This window comes from Dermochelys coriacea, chromosome 1, assembly GCF_009764565.3.
Source record: "Dermochelys coriacea isolate rDerCor1 chromosome 1, rDerCor1.pri.v4, whole genome shotgun sequence".
In the NCBI taxonomy this organism is placed as follows: Eukaryota; Metazoa; Chordata; order Testudines; family Dermochelyidae; genus Dermochelys; species Dermochelys coriacea.
The window spans coordinates 255919639-255943165 of record NC_050068.2 but is presented as its reverse complement, the minus strand read 5'-3'; the positions used below and the strand labels follow the sequence as shown (position 1 = coordinate 255943165).

Sequence of the window (23527 nt, the reverse complement as noted above, 5' to 3'; positions counted from 1 at the left end):
GAGGGAAAGCTGACATTTATTTTTAAATACTTCTTCTCTTGAGGTTTCTGGTGTTTGAATATGTGTGCTCTGCTTGGTACTTTTCTTCACAACAATGCAGGTTCAGTTGTCAACACTCATTTGGAGCAGTTTTGTTCTTCCTATTATTTTGGTGGGGGTGGGGAGTTCAGGAATAAGGTGGATAGTGGGGAGAAGAATTATTATCTGCTGTAATGTAATTCTAGGCAACTTTAAATGTTTAACACTCAAATAACCTCATTATTTCACATTATTTTTATTAATAAATCCAAACAGATTGTTTTAAACATAGCCTCTATTTGTTATCCCTGCAAATGAGGAGAACCTACTTGGAGTGATGCAAGGGAGGACAGATTATTGCCTGCAATTATGTGAATGAAGATAAAATATTTCCTGCTTCTGTTAATAAGTTGATAGAGGCATTTGCTGGATATAAAGAGTCTGGAGTAGATTCCCTCACTCCTATCCACTGCCATTACCTCCCTGAAGTCTGTCACGTAGTTTGACAAGGAGAGAGCCATTTTCAAAGCAAATGGATAAGGAGGGGCTAGCCACACAACTCCCATTAAAAACTGTAGCACTCAGTGACTTTGGACTCCTATTTTCTCTCCCACAGGAATCTACCAGGTTTATTACTCCTGCTGCACCATGCTCACTCTTTAAATATTGAAACCTTCTTTTTTGTTGTTTGATATTTTTCTTCTCTTCAGAACCTCTAGGAGGGATAGCTACCGCTTGTTCTCAGATCACAGAGAGATTTGATTCTTTAATGGTGCCATGAATTTCCAGCATGCCTGACATCTGTATTTATAAAATCAATCTTTAACAATTATTTTAGGCTTCTCTAGTCCATTCCTCAGTTTTCCCATTAGTCTTCTCACAATAATTCGGAAAAGACCTCTTTGGGACAATTCAGCGTGTTCCTGAGACAGTACTTAGCACAATGGTATTAATACTGTTGTTAAGGGAAGTTATCTCCTCTGTAGATGTCTGACACCACATCCTACTCCATCCTGGAGGGCAATTTTAGAGCTATCTATTCTCTTGGTAGAAATGTTCAGACACCAATTATTGGCTAGAAATGGCTATTGGAAATCTCGTGATAATTTCATCTGATGTTTCAGCAAGTAAAAGTATTTTCACGGTGGGTGTAGGATGGAAGAGGGTCAGAGCTTCCTTCTGTGGGATCCTGGGGGATAGCAGATATTACACTCCAGCACAGTCTCTTCCCATTTACAAAAACACACACACATACACACAGAAACATCTGAAGTCTGTGGTTCTGTTTGTTCCCAGGAAGTCTAAATTTTCCAGTTGATCATAATGATTTAGAGAGGCTGATGGTTCAGATTTTCTTTTCTAGGATAAGCTATCTGGAAGAGGTTTAGGTTGAGGATGGTCTTTCAGCAAAGACATGTCAAATATGTTACCTTGAGAGGCCCAAAATAAATTTGTGGTTATGGCCTGTAACCCAAGGCTATAGAATTAGGGATATCCTGTGTCCTTGAGCCACACAGGGTCTCCCACAAATTCATAGATTCAAAGAGTTTAAAGCCAGAAGGAACCAAGAGATCATCTCGTCTGACCTCCTGTATATCAAAAGCACTTAAATTTCACCCTGTTACCCCTGTATAGTTCCTTCCTTCACAGGTATTGTGAGGAAAATAAAAATAAATAAAAATAAAACAAAAATCAATAAAAACACGAGGTTTGTGCAAAGATCAAGGAGAGAGAATATGGCCCTTGTATAATAACTAATATTGTATTTGGTAAAGTTACTGTTACATTCAGCATCACTCAGTCGGGGGAAAATGCTACAGGATGCTTTTTAGAATCATTGCTATTTCTGTTCTTTGTTTGCTCCTCTGCCTATGTAGTTACCAGAGTTGCTCAATCAGGGTAGCTGAGTGCACAAATTACTCATATAAATATGTGCACTTGGTTATTTGAAAATCTGTTCACTGAAGTGGCACCGTTAGGCTTCAGAGTCAACACATCATTGAGATTAATATGGGAAACATACCTCTCTTAGATTGTTTTAGAAATATTGTTTCAGGCTATGTCACATTTAGAAGGTTATCTCTGCAACCATAAGGGCTAGATATTTATTAATATTGTAGTGGATATTTTCATACTGTATAATCTGAATCTGTTATTGAGGGCTGGATATATGCATTAAGGGGGCCAGATCCAGCTTGTCAGCTATGAGTTTGACATTCCCGCTTTAGCCTTTTTCTCTCCCTGTCTCCCAAAGTTAAGCACGCTGCAGTATCTCTTTCTGTAGGGTAGATTTTTTTTAAACAAACAGTATGTTAATATTAACTTCAAAGGTTTCTGTCTGCAGCCAGTCTGGTAGGGGCAGGCTTCTGAGGCTTAATTTACACAGGTTAGGTTTTCCATTAATCTCACATTGGGTTCTGACAGTTCCAAACATGAGAAACCATTTAGCTGAAGGGCAGAAAAACAAGACCACAGAACATACACATTCTTGGATAAAGTGCTGTAAAATATTTTCAGGCAGTAAAACCTAGTATAGCCAATCCACTTTCATTGCAGAAATTGTATGAATTCTGCTGAGAAAAGAACAAGTCCTAGACTATGTTCTCTTCCATCAGTCATAGAATTTTTAAAAGGCCCCATCAGCTAATTGTTTTGTTATATTTATTCTTCCATCCTTTTAGCAATCAAAGATTTTTCCCCCTTCAAGTTTCTGATTTTGTCTTTAATTATTTAGTAAACATTTATTTCCTCTAGCCCAGGTTTGAATGGGGCAGATCCATTTTGGCTCTGACTTTATCACATATCATTTAAATTACACATGGAGGCCCCAACTTTGATCAGGACCCCATTGTGCTAGATGGTGAGAGACAGTCCCAGCCTCAAAGAACATACAGTCTAAATAGACAAGATAGACAAAGGAAGTATTAATGCTTTCCTTTTATAGATGAAAATTCCCACCTCTTGCTTTGGTCTCTTGGAAATTAGATGAGTGAAAAGCACATAGTAGTATCTTTATAAGGCAGCTGGGATTGTTGATGTTGGACAAGTTTCTTCAATTTACCTTTAATCTCAGTAGGTTACAACCCAACCTGTGGTGTAAGAGCTATGACCAGACAGAAACGTGTTCCTCCAACAACAACCTAGTCTGTGAACCACAAAACTAACATGTGAATGTTGTTCAAGCTAGGGAGACTTGCAGGGACCATCTATACTTCTGTTCTGCTGCCTCTGATGGGTATAGGTCTCCACACAGAGAGAGAATTAGGCAACCCTAATTGCCTACTGGCAGCTAGCACTTGCTATCCTTGCTTGGTTTTGCCTAGTCAATGTCATGTGTAAGCAACAACCCAGAAGCATGTATGAGAGCCCAGTAGTTCCTGGAGGGGGTCAGTGTTGAAGAGTCAGTTTTAAACATAATGATATCATTTACTTCCAAAGCTGCTTTGGTGATTCTTGGGACAAACTGTAAGCATACCTGTCTTGGAGATTTCAGAGTAGCAGCCGTGTTAGTCTGTATTCGCAAAAAGAAAAGGAGTACTTGTGGCACCTTAGAGACTAACAAATTTATTAGAGCATAAGCTTTCGTGAGCTACAGCTCACTTCATCGGATGCATCCGATGAAGTGAGCTGTAGCTCACGAAAGCTTATGCTCTAATAAATTTGTTAGTCTCTAAGAATATCAGAGGAACAGTGGGGGGTGGGGTGGGAGGGAGAAATACCATGGGGAAATAGTTTTACTTTGTGTAATGACTCATCCATTCCCAGTCTCTATTCAAGCCTAAATTAATTGTATCCAGTTTGCAAATTAATTCCAATTCAGCAGTCTCTCGTTGGAGTCTGTTTTTGAAGTTTTTTTGTTGAAGTATAGCCACTCTTAGGTCTTGGAGAATGTAGCTAGCCTCTGATACCACTCTAATGCATGTGCAGTATCAGCCAATTCCACAATCCAATTGGCCACTTGCCTTTGCAGCTGTACTTAACTATAAATATTTGGAAGTTGTTTAAAAATCAACTGACTGTACTAAGTAAAATAAATGGTATAGTTCGCATAATCCCATCATGCATATCTGAAAAGCTTGTTAAAGAATTAAGATATATGCACTGCCCCCTATTGTCCAAGCAGCCAAAGAGGAGAGTGGACAGATAGGAACTGAAATCCCAGTTCTTATTCCTTGCATGGATAAACACAAGCTACAGAACCTGTTTGCTTTGTGTCAAGAGCTCAAACAGTGATAAAAATCTGTACTGACATCATAAATACCAGAAAAGGTCAACAGTGATTTGGGTGCAGGGTCTAGTGCCCACAGCTGAAGAGGGATTGGCACATAGTCAATCCCAAACTTTAAATTTGTAAACACTTAGCATGTAGGCGCTTTCGCACATTGCTCTGCAGATTGCCTGAGGTAACAATCTAAATTCGTGCAATCTTGCACCTTCTTTAGCAGAAAAAAGAAATTCCTGTGTAAGTGGTTTAGTAATGCTCCTACAAGAACTATGATCTATACAGTTTATATATCATATGTGTGTGTTGCTTTTAATTTTTGTGTGAAGTTAATGTGCCTGAAAGTGAGGGGCTGACAAATCAGCTAGAGTCAGGAATAGTGTAGGAATGTGCTGTTTCAGTTTCCCCCAGTGTAGCTCTCTCAAAGTAGCTCAGCCTTGATCATTTCTGCTAATCCTTAGCCTTCGCCTTTCCTATACAAAGACAACACTCAGTCCTTTTTTGCGCGTAACTGTAGTTCCCTCATGGCCAAGATGGAGTCTCCTCTGCAGATGGCTCTAGGCAAGAAAAGGTGCATGTGGGATGCAGCAGGGAAATTCCCTTTCACCCCAGGGGCACCTATCTCCCCTCTCCACCACCAATCGCATGCACGCACACCCCCCCCCCCCCCACACACACACATACACAATAGTACAGCAAATATAGGAAAGGAAAATACTTATTTAAAGAGGGATCAATGGAGGAACACAACAGTGGAAGAAGATGGGGGAACAACATGAGGACTCGCGCGCCCAGTGGTACCACAGTATAAAAGGATAGACACTGAGTAATGCATCTAGACTCAGAGTTCAAGAATCCTGGGCAGAGTACCAGTTCAGCAGTGAGTCTTGGGTGCTCCTGGTCATCCTCTGCACTAGTAAACTTTCCCCAACAAACCCCTCTTCTGCCACTCTCTGCAAGCTCCACAGAGTGGCTTTACCTTAACTAGCTACACCCTCCCTCCTTATTCCCAGTGCAAGGTCACAAACCCCAGTACTCATGGCCCCAGACAGGTCTGGGTGACAGTGATACTGGGTCTGACTCCAGTTTGTCCTTCTCAGGTGATTTCTTCTGGCACAGTGCTCCTCCTGGCTCCTATCCTGGGGCATCCCTGGTTGGCCACTCTGTCTCTCCCAGGCTTCAGGCTGGTTCTCGGCTGCTTTCACTATGTGAAGGCCTGCTCGCTGTCGCTCCTCTTGTCTGGAGCTACAGACACCCTCATACCCCTGTCCTCTGCCTCTCTCGACATCTCTCCCCCTGAACAACCAGCACCTCTTCTGCCTCAGGACAAGGTTATAAAGGTGCCATGCTCTCTAAATCCCAAGGGGGTTACATGCATATGTTGGTTTTATGATGCAATCAAACATCCATTTGAAGCTGAGATGAAAATATAAAATTCATTGTCACCTGAGACCTAAGACAGGATGTGAACCAGGGTTTGTTTTTCAGAAGGCTCTGTAGTCCAGTCTGCCAGTCTATTCACAGTAAAATCACTAAAAAGAAAAGGAGTACTTGTGGCACCTTAGAGACTAACAAATGTATTTGAGCATAAGCTTTCGTGAGCTACAGCTCACTTCATTGGATGCATTCAGTGAACTGTAGCTCACGAAAGCTTATGCTCAAATAAATTTGTTAGTCTCTAAGGTGCCACAAGTACTCCTTTTCTTTTTGCGAATACAGACTAACACGGCTACGATTCTGAAACCAGTAAAATCACTAAAGCTTTCCTAGATCATTCTGAGACTGGATCTGTGCAGGCTGCATGAGGCATTACTTGTGAACAGTCCTCCAGCCATGTTTCTGTTTGTTCTGGTCCATACAGTAGGGGTTTTCATTTTCTAATTAATCAAGAGAAGGCATTAGCAACTCGCACCTTGGCATGTATGAAAATCCACAGTACGAGTTGGTCATTTTAAGAAGGAAACAGGATCAGATAGTGGCACTGTGCATTAAAATAACTGAAGGTGGCTATTAAAATAACCGAAAATTATCTGAATTCTTATAGATATCTAAAAAGGCCGAATCGTACTTTTCTTTTTATGACCAAACATCTGTTAGTTTCTGAAAGACCTGTGTAAGTGTTTTATGGTTGGACTACAGTACATCACTCTCTTAGGGTTATTCCACAAATGAAATAGATTTTCTTTTTGAGGAGGGCCAATCTGTTTAAAGTTTCCTATTCCTGATTATTGCAACATGTGTTTTCTCATTTTTCCACTGCAAAAGTGTTGAACCTCATCAACAAGAATCCTGTGTAATAGCTATAGCTGATAAGAAATTTTGGGGTGTGTGGTGGTACTTCCATATCTCCATATGCTGCTGGATAATTTACTTCTAGTTGTAGAACTAACAAGGGATGCAGACAGGCCCTGGCAAAGGGCCTGTAGGGCTTTGTACTGAAGTCATCTGAGTGAACAATATAAAAGCTTGAAAGCATGATTGAAAGTAAATACTAAGTTTCAATGACGGGGGATACAGCAAGGAAATGGGGTTTACTAACCCTGTGGGGCTAGGAAGAACGCTTAATCATTCTCCCACTGGTCAGACAAATGTGTATAGACATTTGTATGCCAAGACAACCTTTTCCTTTATAATTGCTCTTCTGCTTTTGCCAGGATATTCCTTTAGTGATTCATGAGAAAGTTGACATCAGCAAATGAATGCACAGGAGAGAGTTTATTACACTGGTCATCAGGCACACGTTCCAACTTACGGGTTTTGATGTAGCAAGTGGCTCTTGCCCACAAAGTTTTGTGTATACATTGCACCCAAATTAAATGGTAACAGATTTTTAAATATCTGTAGTTGTTCTATTAGCAGAACTGTTCTGCATCCAATTCTACCTCCAGGAAAAAAACAAACTAGAGGTTATGGGTCCAATGCTGTATAGAAACTTGGGAGATCTCTTAGGGGAAATCCTGATATATAAAATATGATTTGTTTCTTTGCTTTTTGGTTTCTGAACCTTTAGGATACACTTCTTTCTTGTTTTCATGATTTTCTCCAAAACTATTAGGGTTATTAACTTACTTCATTACAAATTAAAGCTGAGATTCACTTACCATCTTTCGATTCCAGCAACTGGGTCTTTTAGAAAACAACAGCTATCATGAAGACTTGCAATAAAAGCACAAAACTTGGCAATACAGAAAGCATGAGCAATGTTTCTATCTCTTCAGCACTAATATAGAGCTTTCTCAGCATCTCTCTTCTCTTCTCTTAAGTCTGTGTTGGCATGCCATCCATTTTAGAGCTCCATGGTAGGATTCCATGAGTTACCAAACTTCCAAACTAAATATTTTACGACTTATTCAGTATTAAAGAGGAAAATATTCTTGGTCTCCTGTGAACACTTTGTGGAAGATTCAAACTGGTTTAATTACATTTCTGTCAGTTACTTTGTGAAGGACTTTTATTGCAAGCCTTTGTTGAAAGAAATCTGATAAGTGTCTGCCTGGTGGTGGACATAATTTGAGATCAGAGTTCAGGTCCCAAGCTCCCTAGATCCAGCACAGGCTGAGAATTTTCAGGAGGCAGAACATTCAGCCTCCAGAGGATGGGCATAGGGTGAAGAAACAACTCTTCAATGGCCTTGTCTCACCAGTGCAGGAGAGGGACAATTCAGGGGTGGGGATAAAAGTGTTGGGGATCTGAGGATTTGTGGAGGACTCTATAGAAATGAGAAACCTACGTGCAATAATAAAAGGAACAAATCAGGAGCTGCTGAGTGCTGACAGACATCTTGGTGGGTTGATTCCCCCCCCCACCATGATGCAATATACCCTTCATGCAATAATCAGACTTCTTACTGATGCATTTTGTTTCTCATCAATTCACAACTTGTTTACACTTTATTTCTCCTATATGGCTTAAAAATACACTGTCAAATATTCCCCTGAAGGAAACGCATGTTCTTAGTCCATTTACTAATACTGGTGCTGGTAGCTTCTATATTCAGTGATTCTCAGTAAACAGAGCAGATGAATAAACAGACCATGAATGTGGAGTAAAGAGCTACCAGTCCATCATTCCAACAACATTTAGCTACGAGTCTGTAATGATGATTTCACTTGACATAAGTGAAAAAGCCCAGAGGATCAGGCACATGGGTCATTCCCATAACAAATGAAGTTTACTCTAAGGTTTGATAGTTGTATTGCTGGGACTAAAGAAATATCTATATCTAATAGATAGATTACGTGTGATTAGAACAAGGGCCCTAGGCATGGAAATCTATCAAAAACATTTGCTTTTCGTTGTTCTCTGTGACGTGCATTGTAATAACTTGATATTCTATTTTCTCCAGCTCTGGGCCAGACATATTTTCTTAACCAACCTAGCACAGCAGTAACAATCCATACTTTTAAGGACCTAAGGCCCCATTTCCAATTACAAAGCTCTCATCTGAGATTTCACCTTTTTGGGTTTCATGCTGCAAATCATGTCTAATACTATCCTTAATGGCACAAGAAAGTGCATAGGTTACAGAATGGCTTGGAGGACATCTGTCTTGCAGGCTGGAGTTGGAAGGTGGAATGCATTGCCCAGAGGTCAGTGCTATGATTGCCCCATCAGCAGTATGAGATTGTGATACTGCTGTTTGCAATACCCGGAAAGGGGGGAAAAGGCTTATCAAATTAAGCTGATGTATTACACTGTTGAAGTAATTCTGTGTACAAAGTCACTGGATGTGTGAGTCAGTGGGAAAAAAAACCCCAACAACAAATCATATGTTTAAAGAAAATCTATAATCAGTCCACTTCTGTAGAAATAATAGAGAACACTCATGTTTACTTCTAACCTAGGCTAGTATCCTAAAAAACCAAGGACCTTTGAATCCCAGACCAATGACAGAAGAAAGAAATAGATTTGTGTGTAATGACCTACTCCTCCTCCCAAGTGTCTGTAGTTTACTTAGGGCTTGAGCTTGTTCTTCTCCATGCCCTTTATAGTAATCTTCAGCTTGCATTCAGCGCATGCCAAGCATTTCAGTTAAATGGAGGGGCTTTTCTTCCTCTAACTCTCTTTTCTTGAAGTAAATCTTAGCAATGCCTCAAGGCATAGAAATGGGTTTTAGCCCTGGTCACTCCAAATATACACCAGAGATGGTTGAAAAACTTTCAACCGAAACTCCATGATGAACTAAAACCCAGTGTGTCACAGACTTTTATTTTAGTATGTTAAATGCTAGTAGATGTGAAGAAATAACAGCACTGATTTAAGCCAGGCATAGTGCAAGCTTCCCTTGCAGAATTGTACAAATGAACCCCAGTTCTGACCTGCCAGCGCACACCGTTCTTCTAGGATTGTTTCCATTACAGCTTCATTGGTGCAAGTTAGGGGTGAGGTGCAGTGCTCCTTATTCTTTCTTTTCTGGGTTTATTCTGAGTTAGGACTGCCAGGCATACCAAAATGTGTAGTAGTTTTGTGATATGGCAAATGGAGGCTAGGTTGAGATAACAGATTAATTTTCACTTGTTTTCTGTATAAGATTTGGACCAAATTCACAGGTGGTGTATATAATTACACTTTGTTTAGCTGGAATGAGTGTAAACTGGTATATTCAGGGTAAATTCCTCAGCCCTACTATGTCTCCTTTGCATGGCTTGAAAGCTGCAAAGGGGACCCAATGACTGATGGCAGCACCTAAGGATTCCCCTAGTTTAAGAAAATCCTCAGTTATATCACGCTAGCCCAACATCAGCTACATCTGGTCCTATTGGCATAGATTGTCATTCTGAGATTGGCAAGGGTATGTCAGCAGAATAGCTCCTTGGGAGATGTTATCTGCAGGATAAGTTAGAACATCCCTGAGACTGCTCTCACTGGAGCCGATTTGATTCCTGGCATCCTCCAGAATTTGAGACACTGGAAAGGGGTCTGCTCTGACACACCCGGGAATCTTGACCATTGGGGACGGAAAGGTAATGGTGTAGTAAGAAAAACCAGCAGTTGGATGTAAGAAGGTACAAGATAAAACACCCTGCTTTATCTTATATCTTGTTGTTGCTGACAGCCTTTCCCACTACAGCTCTGCCCTTCTGCCCCTTCAGTGCATAATTTACTCTAATTTATATTTAGACCATTTTATTGAAGCATAAGCCACATTTACATCCCCTCTGAATGTGGCCCACGGTCTCCAGAATTCCACTAATCCACTGCACCACTGAGTCCTCTACAAACGTTGGTTCAGTAGCCAGTGATGGTGGAATACTTCCTTCCTGAATACTTCAGGATGTGATTGTTGTGGGTGCCATGGGGCACCCCTGAAGGGCTGCCTACAGGCTTATTGCCAAAATTCCTCATTGTTAAGCCATATCAACATCAGCTCTACCAGTAGCATGGAGAGTCAAGTGATCTTCACTGCAGCTACGTAATAAAGATGAGTGCTGATTAAATTGGTGGGCCTGATCCTCAGCTGAAATAAATTAGCATTGCAACATTGAAGTCAATAGAGTAATGCCAATTTACACCAGTAGAAGATTCTGGCTCCTTGATTATAGGATTTACATAACTATTCTTACTGTGCACTTGAACTTTCCTTTATAGGACAATTATCAAAAGGTGAGGAGAGGTGACTAGGGGCAACAGCGATTAAATATGCAAGCCTTTCATCTCTAGGTATCTAGTGTAGATCACAAATAAAGAGTTGGGTCACAGAGCTATCAGACATTTTGATACGGTTGTCTGTCTCTGCTCAAGAGAAATGCAGGTCAGGGTTGAATTGGATTAGCAGAGCTGTGTAGAGGCCTAGGACTGGAACTGCAGGGGTCGGGATCTGAAGTCTTTGGCAGAGCTGTAAGAGGACATTTGCACACTGACATCAGTTTGATTCTCATGGTCATCTAATTCATTCAAACATGATAAACAATAAAAAAGTGAAAATAATAGGAGGAAAAAGAGAGAAAATGGTATCGGGATAAAAGGGGGGAATGAAAATGGGGTACAGAGAGCAGGAGAGAAAGGAATCAAGAAATAGAGAAAGGGAATGAGGAATCAAGAAAAGACACATGGCTGTAATGTTAGTGGATTTTATCTATTGTGACAAAGTTCCTGCTCTACCTTGGTGGGTCTTGCACTTATTGGCAGATTTGCTCACCTTGGAGCTTCACGGCAGCCGTCAACCTGGCCATTTTTCTGAATTCACAGTCCAGGTCGACGACTCCTGTGTCTGACCAGGAGTTGGGAGGATTTGGGGGGATCCTGGGCCCACCCTCTACTCCAGGTTCCAGCCCAGGGAATGCAGCTGTCTAGAGTGCCTCCTGGAACAGCTGTGCAACAGCTACAACTCCCTGGGCTACTTCCCCATGGCCTCCTCCCAGCACCTTCTTTATCCTCACCATAGGACCTTCCTCCTGGTGTCCAATTATGCTTGTACACCACAGTCCTCCAACAGTCCATATTCTCACTCTCAGCTCCCAGTGCCTCTTGCTCCCAGCTCCTCACACGCACACCACAAACGGAAGTGAGCTCCTTTTTAAAACCCAGGTGCCCTGATTAGCCTGCCTTAATTGATTCTAGCAGCTTCTTGATTGGCTGCAGGTGTTCTAGTCAGCCTGTCTTAATTGTCTCCAGAAGGTTCCTGATTGTTCTGGAACCTTCCCTGTTATCTTACCCAGGGAAAAGGGACCTACTTAGCCTGGGGCTAATATATCTGCCTTCTGTTACTCTCCTATAGCCATCTAGCCTGACCCTGTCACACTATCTTGGGCCTAAATAGGTGTAAATAGCATAGTTCTATTGAAATCAATACATCTTTCTCTAGATTGATTGCATCCCTCTGCCAGAATTGTTGAACAAAAGGAAAATCTTTTTTCATGTGACTAGTGGAATAACATTATCAGTTAGTAATTCAGCATTTATTTAGGTTAACTTTGAGTTTTGCAATCTGCTACTTTGCTCTACAAATTAGTAGTGCAAATGTCACCCCCTTCTGGCATGAGTAATTATTTCTAGTATTATTATCCTTGTTTGTTGTTTGTATTGCAGTAGTGCCTAAAAGCCTCAGTTATGGGCCCCTGTTCGTAGCTTCAAAGAGGGGACTGTAAGAAATCTCTGCAATTCTGTTGCTATGCAGGAAAAGCCTTGTTGCTTTCCTCTTCTTCCTAAAGAGTTTTGCTCATAAAACACCAGTTGTGTTCTTAGAATGTGGAGGAAGTGGGCTCAGAGTGGTTTGTGCAGTGGGAAATAGCTCAGAACAACAGTGAGGTGATGTTTGATTTCTGTAAAAAGAAAAGGAGTACTTGTGGCACCTTAGAGACTAACAAATTTATTAGAGCATAAGCTTTCGTGAGCTACAGCTCACTTCATCGGATGTAAGCTTATGCTCTAATAAATTTGTTAGTCTCTAAGGTGCCACAAGTACTCCTTTTCTTTTTGTGAATACAGACTAACGTGGCTGCTACTCTGAAACCTTTGATTTCTGTGACTCTCTGCTTTGGTTTTATATTATTGTTTTATAATTATTACATTATTATATATTATTGCCATAATGACACAGAGCTGTCCTTTATTACCATAGAAGCATGCTGTTTTGGGTGAAAATTTTGTCCTCTCTCTCTTAATATAATGTTTTCAGACATTGATAATAGTAGTAAACCACTTTATTTTATCTAAGGTCTTTTTTTACAAATCTGTCACTCACCTCTGTAGAAGTTTCATAATATAGTTAGAGTTATATAATGAATGATAAAAATAAAGAGGATGTTAAATTCAAGAAGAAAATATTGTTTCGTGGTTGGCTGAAAACAGTCATGTGATGTCAGTAACTGTCTATTACTGTACTTACCTCAGAGGCCAATAATACTGAGTCCCAGTGCAGTATTATCCAGTCAGATTGCTTGAGTAAACCCTCAGACAACAACATTAGTTTAATTTAAAAAAAAAAAAAGCCAAGACTTGGAGTATATTTTAGTGACTTTAACATTAGAAATCTTGTCATGATAAGAAGAAAAGGAGTTCTTTTGGCACCTTAGAGACTAACAAATTTATTTGAGCATAAGCTTTTGTGAGCTACGGCTCACTTCATCGGATGCATCTAAGGTGCCACAAGTACTCCTTTTCTTTTTGCGGATACAGACTAACACGGCTGCTACTCTGAAACTTGTCATGATAGTTATAGATATTAAAAATACTAGACTGCGTTAATGGGCTCTACATGGAGTCACTCTTAAGCCTATTCAGAAGCTGAAATTAGAACTGCAGAAAGAAGCAGGTTTCTTATTAAGCAGTGCTTCATGCACAGAACCACATTAGACCTGTATTTTGCAGTTTGGGGTGGCTGCCTAATAGCTTTAGGATATTGGTTTTGACCTATGAAGCCCTAAATGTTTTTTGATCTGGCTACCACCGAGACTCTCCCTCTCTGTGTGATACCTTTAGCAGCTGGGCTTGGGCTAATATACCCTGGTGGCAGAGTGTTTTCTCTGATGGGGTTTGATTCTGATTCTTGCTTTCCTGTCTGGACCCCTAGATCCTTGATGTTAGGGTGTACAACAAAGGTCATCTTGGAGGTGGGGCATCTGGGAAGATGTAAGATAAGGTATATAGCTGGTCAGATGTGGAGATTATTACTAGCCATTATTAGTATGGGCAAGTATGATTGTGACTTTTGTATGGACGTTTCTGGTACTGCATATTTTAATGATTGTAGAAGTGTCTAGTTGTTAACTTGTGGGAAGGCCATAGGGGGAGGAAGGGAACAAGGAGCTTGTGAAGCTTAAGAACTCTCCATTGTTCTTGGCTTGCCAGATAACTTTGACAAATCTCATAGACTTTAAGGCCAGAAGGGACAATCATGATCACCTAGTCTGACCTTCTCCATATTGCAGACCTCAGAACCTCATTCACCCACTCCTGTGGTAGGCCCATAATCTCTAGCTGAGTTACTGAAATCCTCTAATCTTGATTTAAAGACTTCAAATTAGAGTATCCACAATTTACTCTAGTTCAAACCAGCAAGTGACTCATGCCCCATGCTGCAGAAAAAGGCAACCCACCCCCACCCTCCCCGGGTCTCTGCCAATCTGACCTGGGAGAAAATTCCTTCCTGATCCCAAATATAGTGATCAGATAGACCCTGAACATGTGGGCAAGACCCAGCAGTCAGACACCTGGGAAAGAATTCTCTGTAGCAACTCAGAGCCCTCCCCAACTAGTGTCCCATCACCAGCTATTGGAGATATTTGCTACTAGCTGTCGCAGATTGGCTACATGTCATTGTAAGAAGTCACATCATATCATCCCCTCCATAAACTTATCAAGCTCTGTCTTTGAAACCACTTAGGTTTTATGACCCCACTACTCCCCATGGAAGGCTGTTCCAGAACTTCACGCCTCTGATGGTTAGAAACCTTCATCTAATTTCAAGCCTAAGCCTGTTGATGGCCAGTTTATATCCATTTGTTCTTGTGCCAGCATTGGCCCTTGACTTAAATAACTCCTCTCCCTCTCTGATGTTTATCGCTCTGATATATTTACAGAGAACAAACTCAGCTCTCGTTTTCTTAGGCTAAACAAGCCAAGCTCCTTAAGTCTCCTGTCATAAAGTAGATTCTCCATTCCTCAGATCATTCTAGTAGGCATGCTCTGCATCTTTTCCCGTTTGAATTCATCTTTTTTAAACATGGGGACCAGAACCATACACAGTGTTCTAGATGAGGTCTCACCAATGCCTTGTACAATGGTGATAACGCTTCCTTATATCGACTGGATATACCTCTCCTGATGTGTCAAGGAATTGCATTAGCCTTTTTTTATGCCTGCATCATATTGGCAGCTCATAGTTATCCTGTGATTGACCAGTACACCCAAGTCTCTTTCCTCCTCTGTTTTTTTCAAAAGATAACTATTCAGTTTATAGCAAAATTCTTGTTGTAAGTCCGTAAGTGCATGACTTTGCACTATTAAATTTCATCAATATTTTTATTATTTCAGTTTTCAAGGTCATCCAGATCTTCTTGTCTGATATTCCAGTCCTCCTCTGTATTGGCAATCCCTCTCAACTTTGTGTCATCTGCAAAAAAATTTGGGACGCTCCTACTCTTTGTGCCAAGCTCGTTGATGAAAATATTAAATAAAATTGGTCCCAAGACTGATCCTTGAGGAACTCCACTAGTAACCTCCCTCCCGCCTGACTGTTCACCTTCAGCATGACCCATTGTAATCTCCCCTTTATCCAGTTCCTCACCCGCCTTTTGATTCCCATATTAATCCCCAACTTCTCCAGTTTAATTAATGGTTTCCATGTGGAATTGTATCAGATGCTTTACTGAAATTAAGATAGATTAGATCTCCTGCTTTGTCTTTGTCTAGAAAATCGGATATCTTTTCAAAGAAAGAGTTCGGGTTGGTCTGGAACAATCTACCTTCAGTAAAACCAATTACCATTTAACTCTATGTCTTCAAGTACTCTCTCTTTCAAAATTTGTTCTAAGATCTTGCATACAATTGAGGTCAAATTAATGGGCCTGTAGTTTTCTGGATCACTTTTTTGTCCTTTCTTAAATGTGGGTATTGTATTTCCAATTCTCCAGTCACAGGGTATGACCTCTGAGTTTACAGATTCATTATATATCCTGGCTGTTGGATTTGTAATGTAATGTGCCAGTTCCTTTAATATTCTTGAAATGAGATTATCTGCTCACCTCAATTTGGTCTCATTAAACTGTTTGAGTGTGGCTTACCATCTTGGAGGTGATAATTTCTATTTCCATATCTTCATTCACATTAGTCATCCTGCCACTGCCCCCAAGTTCCTCATTATCTTTATTAAAAACTGAGGCAAAATGTGGGATGCTGCAGATGAAAGAGTCAAAAATAGATGAGGATTATTATTATTACTAATTGTTTCTACAGCACTTCTTAGTTCTCTCTGCACCTGATGGCATCCTGACTTCGCAAAGTTTGGCCTCTCTGTTCCATTCAGAAGCCTCAGCCAAATTTCAAATAAGAGGGAGTTTTTTATCACATTGAAATTAGTTTCTATTATCCTTAAATTATTGAAGATTGACCACCATGCAATGTGATTCCTGCCCTCATTAATCTTACTAACTGGCTACATTCAATACAAATCCATTTTCACAGCAGTCTTCCCACCTCTAATTTAGAATAGGCTATCTCAGCCTATTCCTGTACTCTCTAACAGTCTTGCCTTACTCTTTACTTTGTTATAGGCAGTTGTGTTTCCTTGCTGGTTTCAAAAGATCTTTATTTAGAGGCCAGTTAGGCACAAATGCTGATAGCTTCTGTGCTTTCATCCACATACATCGTCAGGAAATAGACGGGTGTGTGCGTGCATGTGTGTTAAAATGCTGCTTTCTGCTGTAGTATCAGTCCATAGTCATGATAAACTCACCCAGAGAACTTGAAACCTCATTTGATTGTCACCTGCTCCCAGACTAGTGCTAGAGCAGCTGAGGCCTCCTCTAAAGTCATCTGACAGGACCCCATAATGAGAAGGCTCAAGGTTGTTTATGTGAGTTTTCTCCTGCCTCACCTGTCCCAAATTGCTGTGTCATGCCACCTCAGTGGAGGGAGGGAGGATTTCATTCCCATGGAGAGTATTGGGGAATAGACAGGTTTCAGAGTAGCAGCCGTGTTAGTCTGTATTCGCAAAAAGAAAAGGAGTACTTGTGGCACCTTAGGGACTAACAAATTTGTTAGTCTCTAAGGTGCCACAAGTACTCCTTTTCTTTTTAGGGAATAGACAGTGTATCAGACTGTGGCTTTGTGGGGAACATCATCAATGTGCAGGAAATGCCCCAATATAACAACTGTATGGGTGAAACCAGACAGTCACTATGCTCTCAAATAAACTCACACAGGAAAATGGTAAAAGAGAAAAACACTCTATCACGTATAGGCAAACACTTTTCACAAAGCGGTCTCTCTATATATCTGACCTATCCGTCCCTATCCTCAAAGGAAACTTACACAACACTTTCAAAAGACAAGCCTGGGAGCTTAAATTCATAACTCTGCTCGGTACTAAAAATCATGGACTGAACAGAGAGACTGAATTTATGGTTTATTACAACAACCTGTAACCCACTAAACCCCCTTTTTGTCTTATGGCTGCAGAGGTGTTAACAGGCCAGTCTACCTTGAATGGTCCCTTACAATGTGTGCTAACTTCTTATGCTAAACTGTCTGTTGCATTTTGCTGTGATGCTGGGAGTATGTTTCCCAGGCCCGAAGAAGAGCTCTGTGTAGCTTGAAAGCTTGTGTCTCTTGCCAGAAGAAGTTGGTCCAATAAAAGCTATTCTCTCACCCACCTTGTCTCTCTAATATCCTGGGACCAACATGGCTACAACTACACTGCATACGTGCAAGTTCCTTGACAGATACAGGAGAAATGCTTTGATCCTGTGAACCCAGCTCTATTTACCAGGGCACAAATAAGAGCTGTAGATGTTGCATGGTTTAAAATCTCCCCAGATGGGCATTAAACAGCAAAGATCATACAATAGGTATAATATTGCTGTGTCCCCACAAACAAGAATCGGGGGACTACTAAAATTGGAATGATTTTTCCTACCTCTGATCTGGCAGTTCAGTAAAGATGTGTACTGCAGAATCCTGCATGGTACTAATTTCAACAAAGCAGGAGGCAGGCAATTTAGTAGATGGGAATGATGTGAATCCAAAGCAGATTCATTGCAGCTGAGAACAGAGTTATGTTAAAAATACATTGGTTGTTCTTTGTTACTGCTACAGTGTTCCTTAAAGTATTTATTCCCCATTCAGCCTCTCTTTCCTGTTGATTTTTAACATTGCATAATAAAATCCAACTAAAGAGACCAAGGACAGTTCCCTCTGCTCACTTGGGAGAGGCTTTTATAATAAAGCACAGTTAGATAATTTAGCACAGCATTGGTGAGCTAAAGCTAGAGCAAAAAAGTGTTGCTCAGATTTGGCCCTTTGGCCAGAAGTTTGTCAGTTCATCCTTTAGATGAGTTACTAAATAAAGGCATTTTTTGACAGACTATACTGGCCCTTCAGTGTTCAAGTAGAGAACCTATCTGGGCTGAAAGAACCCCTCCCCAACCTGCTCCCTGAGAAAAAGAATGCTACCCCTCAATCCACTGCAGAGAGGCATGCAGGGTCAGCAGGGGTTAAACAGTTAGATATGCTTGGCAAGTAATCCTTGTTAACCTGCCAATTACCCAGCAGGATGTAAATCACCTGCTGACCTTTCCAGGGAAGGGGCTGGGAAGCCACTGAAAGAAGCCAGAGAGCTAATAATAAGAGCTGCTACAAAGGGGATTTCTCTGTTTCAGATGGTTTCCATTAGCTTTTACTTGCTGCAGTTTAATAGTAACTGAATCAGTACTGGGCTTGGAACCCTAGGCAGAAAGGTCATTTGCGTGTCTTATGTTTTTCTGTTAAAGCCCTAAATAAAGACAGCATCTGAGAAAGAGCTGGAAACTTTTGCCTGAATTTCAGAAGAGTTCCTCTTAAAGTCAATGGGAGTTTTGGGTACCCAGCTCCTCTGTAAATCTGGCTTCTTGTCCTTGAACAAAGTGTCCGGACTTTCTCTGAACATGGGGATAACAGCCTGGGTTCTGTTACTCTCTTGTACTCCAGCTTTGGTGACTCCTCCTCCCTCCAAATATAAGGTAATCATCATGGGCCACTTTTTCTTGAGAAAGAAGCAGGATAATAGCAATATCCAGATAAGATTCCCTCTCCCAGTGATAACCATTGGAGACGGATCTTATTACAAGCCTTTCAAACCTGCCGATCTGTGTTCAGGTCTGGATTGTAGTGTGATTAATGAAATGTGGTTGTTAGTCTCATCCGAATCTTTAATGGACTGTTATCCGCATACACTTCAGCATGACTGATAGCCTACTCAGGACTAGAAAATAGAAGAGGAGAGTTTGAGGTGTATAGGCTGAGCTGTGGGAGGAAGAAGGAAGGTTTATATAGCTCATAGCAGCATGGACTGACTAACATTGGAACCTAGTTTCAATGGGCCCTGTTTAGCAAAGTGCTTTAATCACATTCCTGACTTCAAGCACATAAATAGTCTCCTTCACTTCATTGCGATTGCACACATGCTGAATGTTAGGCCTGCACTTAAGGGCCTTGCAGAACCGGGGCCCATACCACTTATCCCTGCAATGATTGACAGAGACGGGGGAGTCATGGCCTTTCGGTGTCCAGTATGCACCCTCTTTGTTCTGAACTCCATCAGTAACACCTGCTAGGTGCTGGTCCTCCTCACTGCTGATGGAAGGACTGGGTGTGCTAATTTCCCATTAGCACCAAGTTGTTGAAATTTGGGCAGAAATCTAAAATAGTTGATTTTGGCACCAGGGAGAGAGAGAGTCAGCAAAATGTCACCGATGACCATGATGAATTGCCACTCTCCATGGGCATGGGTCTTGGCAGATGCTGCTGCCTGAGGCTACAAACCCTCAGAGAGCCCTCTGAAAAAGCTCCCGCCCATGACTCATAAACTCTTAACACAATGTAGTTTGACAACCTTTGATAAACTTTAATAGCTTAAAAGTGATGTTTGCATCAAAGGTGTGAAGCAGGCTGCTGGGGACCTCATGGAAATTTAATCCGATTCCACATCTCTTAAACTGGTTTTGTGGGCTCTGTTTAATCTCTGCTCATCTTGATTTATCTCTTTATCTATAATTCATTAATGTATTTGTCACTTCTCTATCCATCTGTGCATTCACCTATCAATTTGCTCATCACCTATCTGCCCGTCTGTCTGCCATCTATTAATTTTTGTCACCAATTTACTCATCTTACCACTATGTAATATTTCGTATACAATTCTGGTCATTTATCCATCCCCCTCATTCTGGGGATTGTTATATCTGTGCCTTATAGCTGTACATCTGTCTGCCTAATTGCTCTCCCTTACTCCCCATCATCTTCTCATTATGTAGGTGAGTAATACTCTTGTATTATTAAGGATATTGGGGGAGGAGCAGTAGTTATTGGTTCTCTTTCAAACCCGTTAGTCAATAAAAAGAACTAAATAAATAATAGTGTCCCACACCATTGCCTAAATGATATTGCTTCCTACTAGGCACATGGGAGTTTCAGCCTGCTTGTTCCTTAATTAAAAGTAAGTTTTCAGCTGCTTCTTTTATCATCAGAATTTTGTATCACCTTGAAATGAAGGCTCTGGCGTGGTCTTTTAGATTATTGAGCACTGGCCGACTTGGGGAGTTAAGTTTAGAGTATACATTAATCTTCTTAACTACCCTCATCAAACAGACTGTGCAGCCTGCCATGGTTTCCATACTCATACTCATCTTCTCCCCCACCCTTTTGTTTGCTCACCAGTATATATAAAACAGGAATATAATATTGGTGCATGCTTCCTAATTATTGGGCCACAGAATTATGTATTCTTTGTGTCCTGGCATATTACAAAGCATTTTCCAAGGTCAAGTCTAACACATTGAGTCAGTGTAGAGAGCTGTTCCTTTGCCACTCTGTTAGCAGAAATTGCAATTGAAAACAGAGTTGCTGTAGGAGTCATTGCAGACCTTCTGAGAAAATTTTGTTCGACTTCCTTTTTATTTTTTTCCCAACCTCTGATTTGTAGATCTAAAAAAAATTAACACTTCAAGTGGAGCTGAACCCCTTTGCAATCTTAACAGCTATTAAAACTTTCATATTAAAACCAAAAACTTTAGAAATGTATGCATATCAGTGCAGTCCAAGTATTAGAAAACGTTATTGTATCTGTTCCTAAAATAAGTATTTACAAAGGCCACCTGGAGGTCGAGGGGTAGAATAAGGATGGGTGAGTTATATGAACTAAAAGAGAAAGGCTGAGCTAATAGCTAGAGCTAAGTGAATAACTGGACAGGAAAGATAGTCTTGTAGGTAAGGCACTGGTCTGGAACCCTGAAGAGCTGGGTTAAATTACTAGTTCGGCCACAGATTCACTGTGTGACCATGGGTAAGTCCCTTTATTATACCATTGTGTTTCAGTTCCCTGTCTGTGAAATGGGGATATTACTACTACATATTTCCCTCCCTTTGTCTTCCTTGCCTATTTAGTTTGCAAAATCTTTGAGGCAGGAGTTATCTCTTCCTATGCGTTTGTACAATATATAACGCAATTGAGCCATGATCTTGGTTGGCACCTGTATGTGCTCCCACTATACAAATAAATAATCATTTATAACAAATACTTTTTCAAATTGAGCCTCTTTTTCCTTTTATAGGTCACAGTTTCCTCAAAATTATTGGTTATGTGAATGTATTCAAACATTTGTTCTCAGTGGACTGATTAGGCACTGTATTGGAAATTAGAGCTGTACTGTTCAATTGTGCTTGGTCAGATAAGTCCTATGGCATTGTTTCTTTTCTCTAAATGGATAAGTGTGCAAATACTTTTGGTGCACATGCTATCCTGAATGAATTTTGAAATTTTGTTCACACACATAACCTTTAAATTTGCTTCTTGCAGAGATTCATGCTAAAAAAACGACTCTATCTAAGGTAATTTATATGGGCCTCATTAATATAGCAACTGAACATCTCACAGTCCTTGATGTATTTCTTCTCACAGGTGGCTGGGCAACAAAATATCAGATGAAATTCAGTGTTGATATATGTATAGTAATGCACATTGGAGAACACAATCCCAGCTATACATACAAAATGATGGGGTCTAAATTAGCTGTTATCACTCAAGAAAGAGATCTTGGAGTCATTGTGGCTAGTTCTCTGAAAACATCTGCTCAATGTGCAGCAGCAGTCAAAAATGCTAACAGTTAGGAACCATTATGAAAGGGATAGATAAGACAGAAAATATCATAATGCCTCTATATAAATGTATGGTACATCCACATCTTGAATACTGTGTGAAGATCTGGATGCTTCATCTCAAAAAAGATGTATTGGAATTGGAAAAGGTACCGAGAAGGGCAACTAAAATAATTAGGGTTATGGAATAGCTTCTATATGAGGAGAGATTGAAAAGACTAGGACTTTTCAGCTTGGAAAAGAGACGACTAATGGGAGATATGATGGAGATCTATAAAATCTTGACAGATCTGGAGAAAGTGAATAAGGAAATGTTATTTACTCCTTCACATAATACAAGAACGGGAGGTTACCCAATGAAATTAAGAGCAGGTTTAAAACAGACAAAAGGAAATACCTCTTCACACAATGCACAGTCAACCTGTGGAACTCTTTGCCAGGGGATGTTGTGAAGGCCAGAACTATAACAGGGTTCAAAAAAAAAACTAAATAAATTCATGAAGGATAGGTCCATCAATGACTAATAGCCAGGATGGGCAGGGATGCAACACCATGCTCTGCATGTTTGCCAGAAGCTGGGAATGGATCACAGACGATGGAGCACTTAATGATTACCTGTTCTGTTCATTCCCTCCAAAGCACCTGGTATTGGCCGCTGTCGGAAGACAGGATACTGGGGTAGATGGACCATTGTTCTGACCCAGTATGGCTGTTCGTATGAGGTAGGAAAGTGCTGTTATCCTTATTTAACAGATGGGGAACCAAGGCACAGGGACTCTGTGGCAGAGCAGAGAATTGAACCACTCTCTCCCAAGTCTTAGATCACTGTTCTAACCACTGGACCACTCTGACAGATATCAAGTGGGATTTCCCACATCCTGCACTGCCATCCTGTTATAATTGCAGAATTAGCCCTTGAACTCTTTTGCATTTGGGAATGTTCTTTATTTGGTTTAATATTTCTCTTTTTTCCCCCCAAAGCAACTAGTTCCTTTGTCTTATGACAGCATGGATCAGAGTTCATAAAGCACAGTTTGCTCAATGGCAAAGCCCCTCCCACACAGCCATTCACTCTTCAAAGCATGCCTCAGCCACAGGATTGCTGGCCCAACTCTTCTGCTACTTTTCTGACAGGGGTCATCACCGCCCTGCTTCTCAGTGGGAGAGTAGGTGGTTATTTATTATTCAGGGCAAAGCCAACATTAAGTGATGAAACAACAGGGTTTTTTATGAGGAAGAGTATGAAAAATGCTACATTCCCTTGTAGTGTAGGATTAATGGGCTAAATTCAGACTAGGTACAAATTGGTATAGCTCCATTGAAGTAAAGAGTTATATACCGGACTCTCGCTAGAATACGGGGTTCGGGATCCATGCATGATACCGCGTTACCATGGATCCCAATTTAAATATTTAAATTTGGGATCCACTGACGCAACCGCGCTATATGTGAATCCGCACTATAGCGACGCGCACTCTAGAGAGGGTCCGCTGTACC

The 23527-nt window shown here is 40.8% G+C and overlaps 1 protein-coding gene across 4 annotated transcripts in view; it reads left to right on the top strand.

Annotated features, from left to right (window-relative positions):
• Nucleotides 1-23527, top strand: part of LARGE1 (LARGE xylosyl- and glucuronyltransferase 1) — a 371084-nt gene that overhangs the window by 218971 nt on the left and 128586 nt on the right. The gene's annotated exons all lie outside the window — the stretch shown is intronic.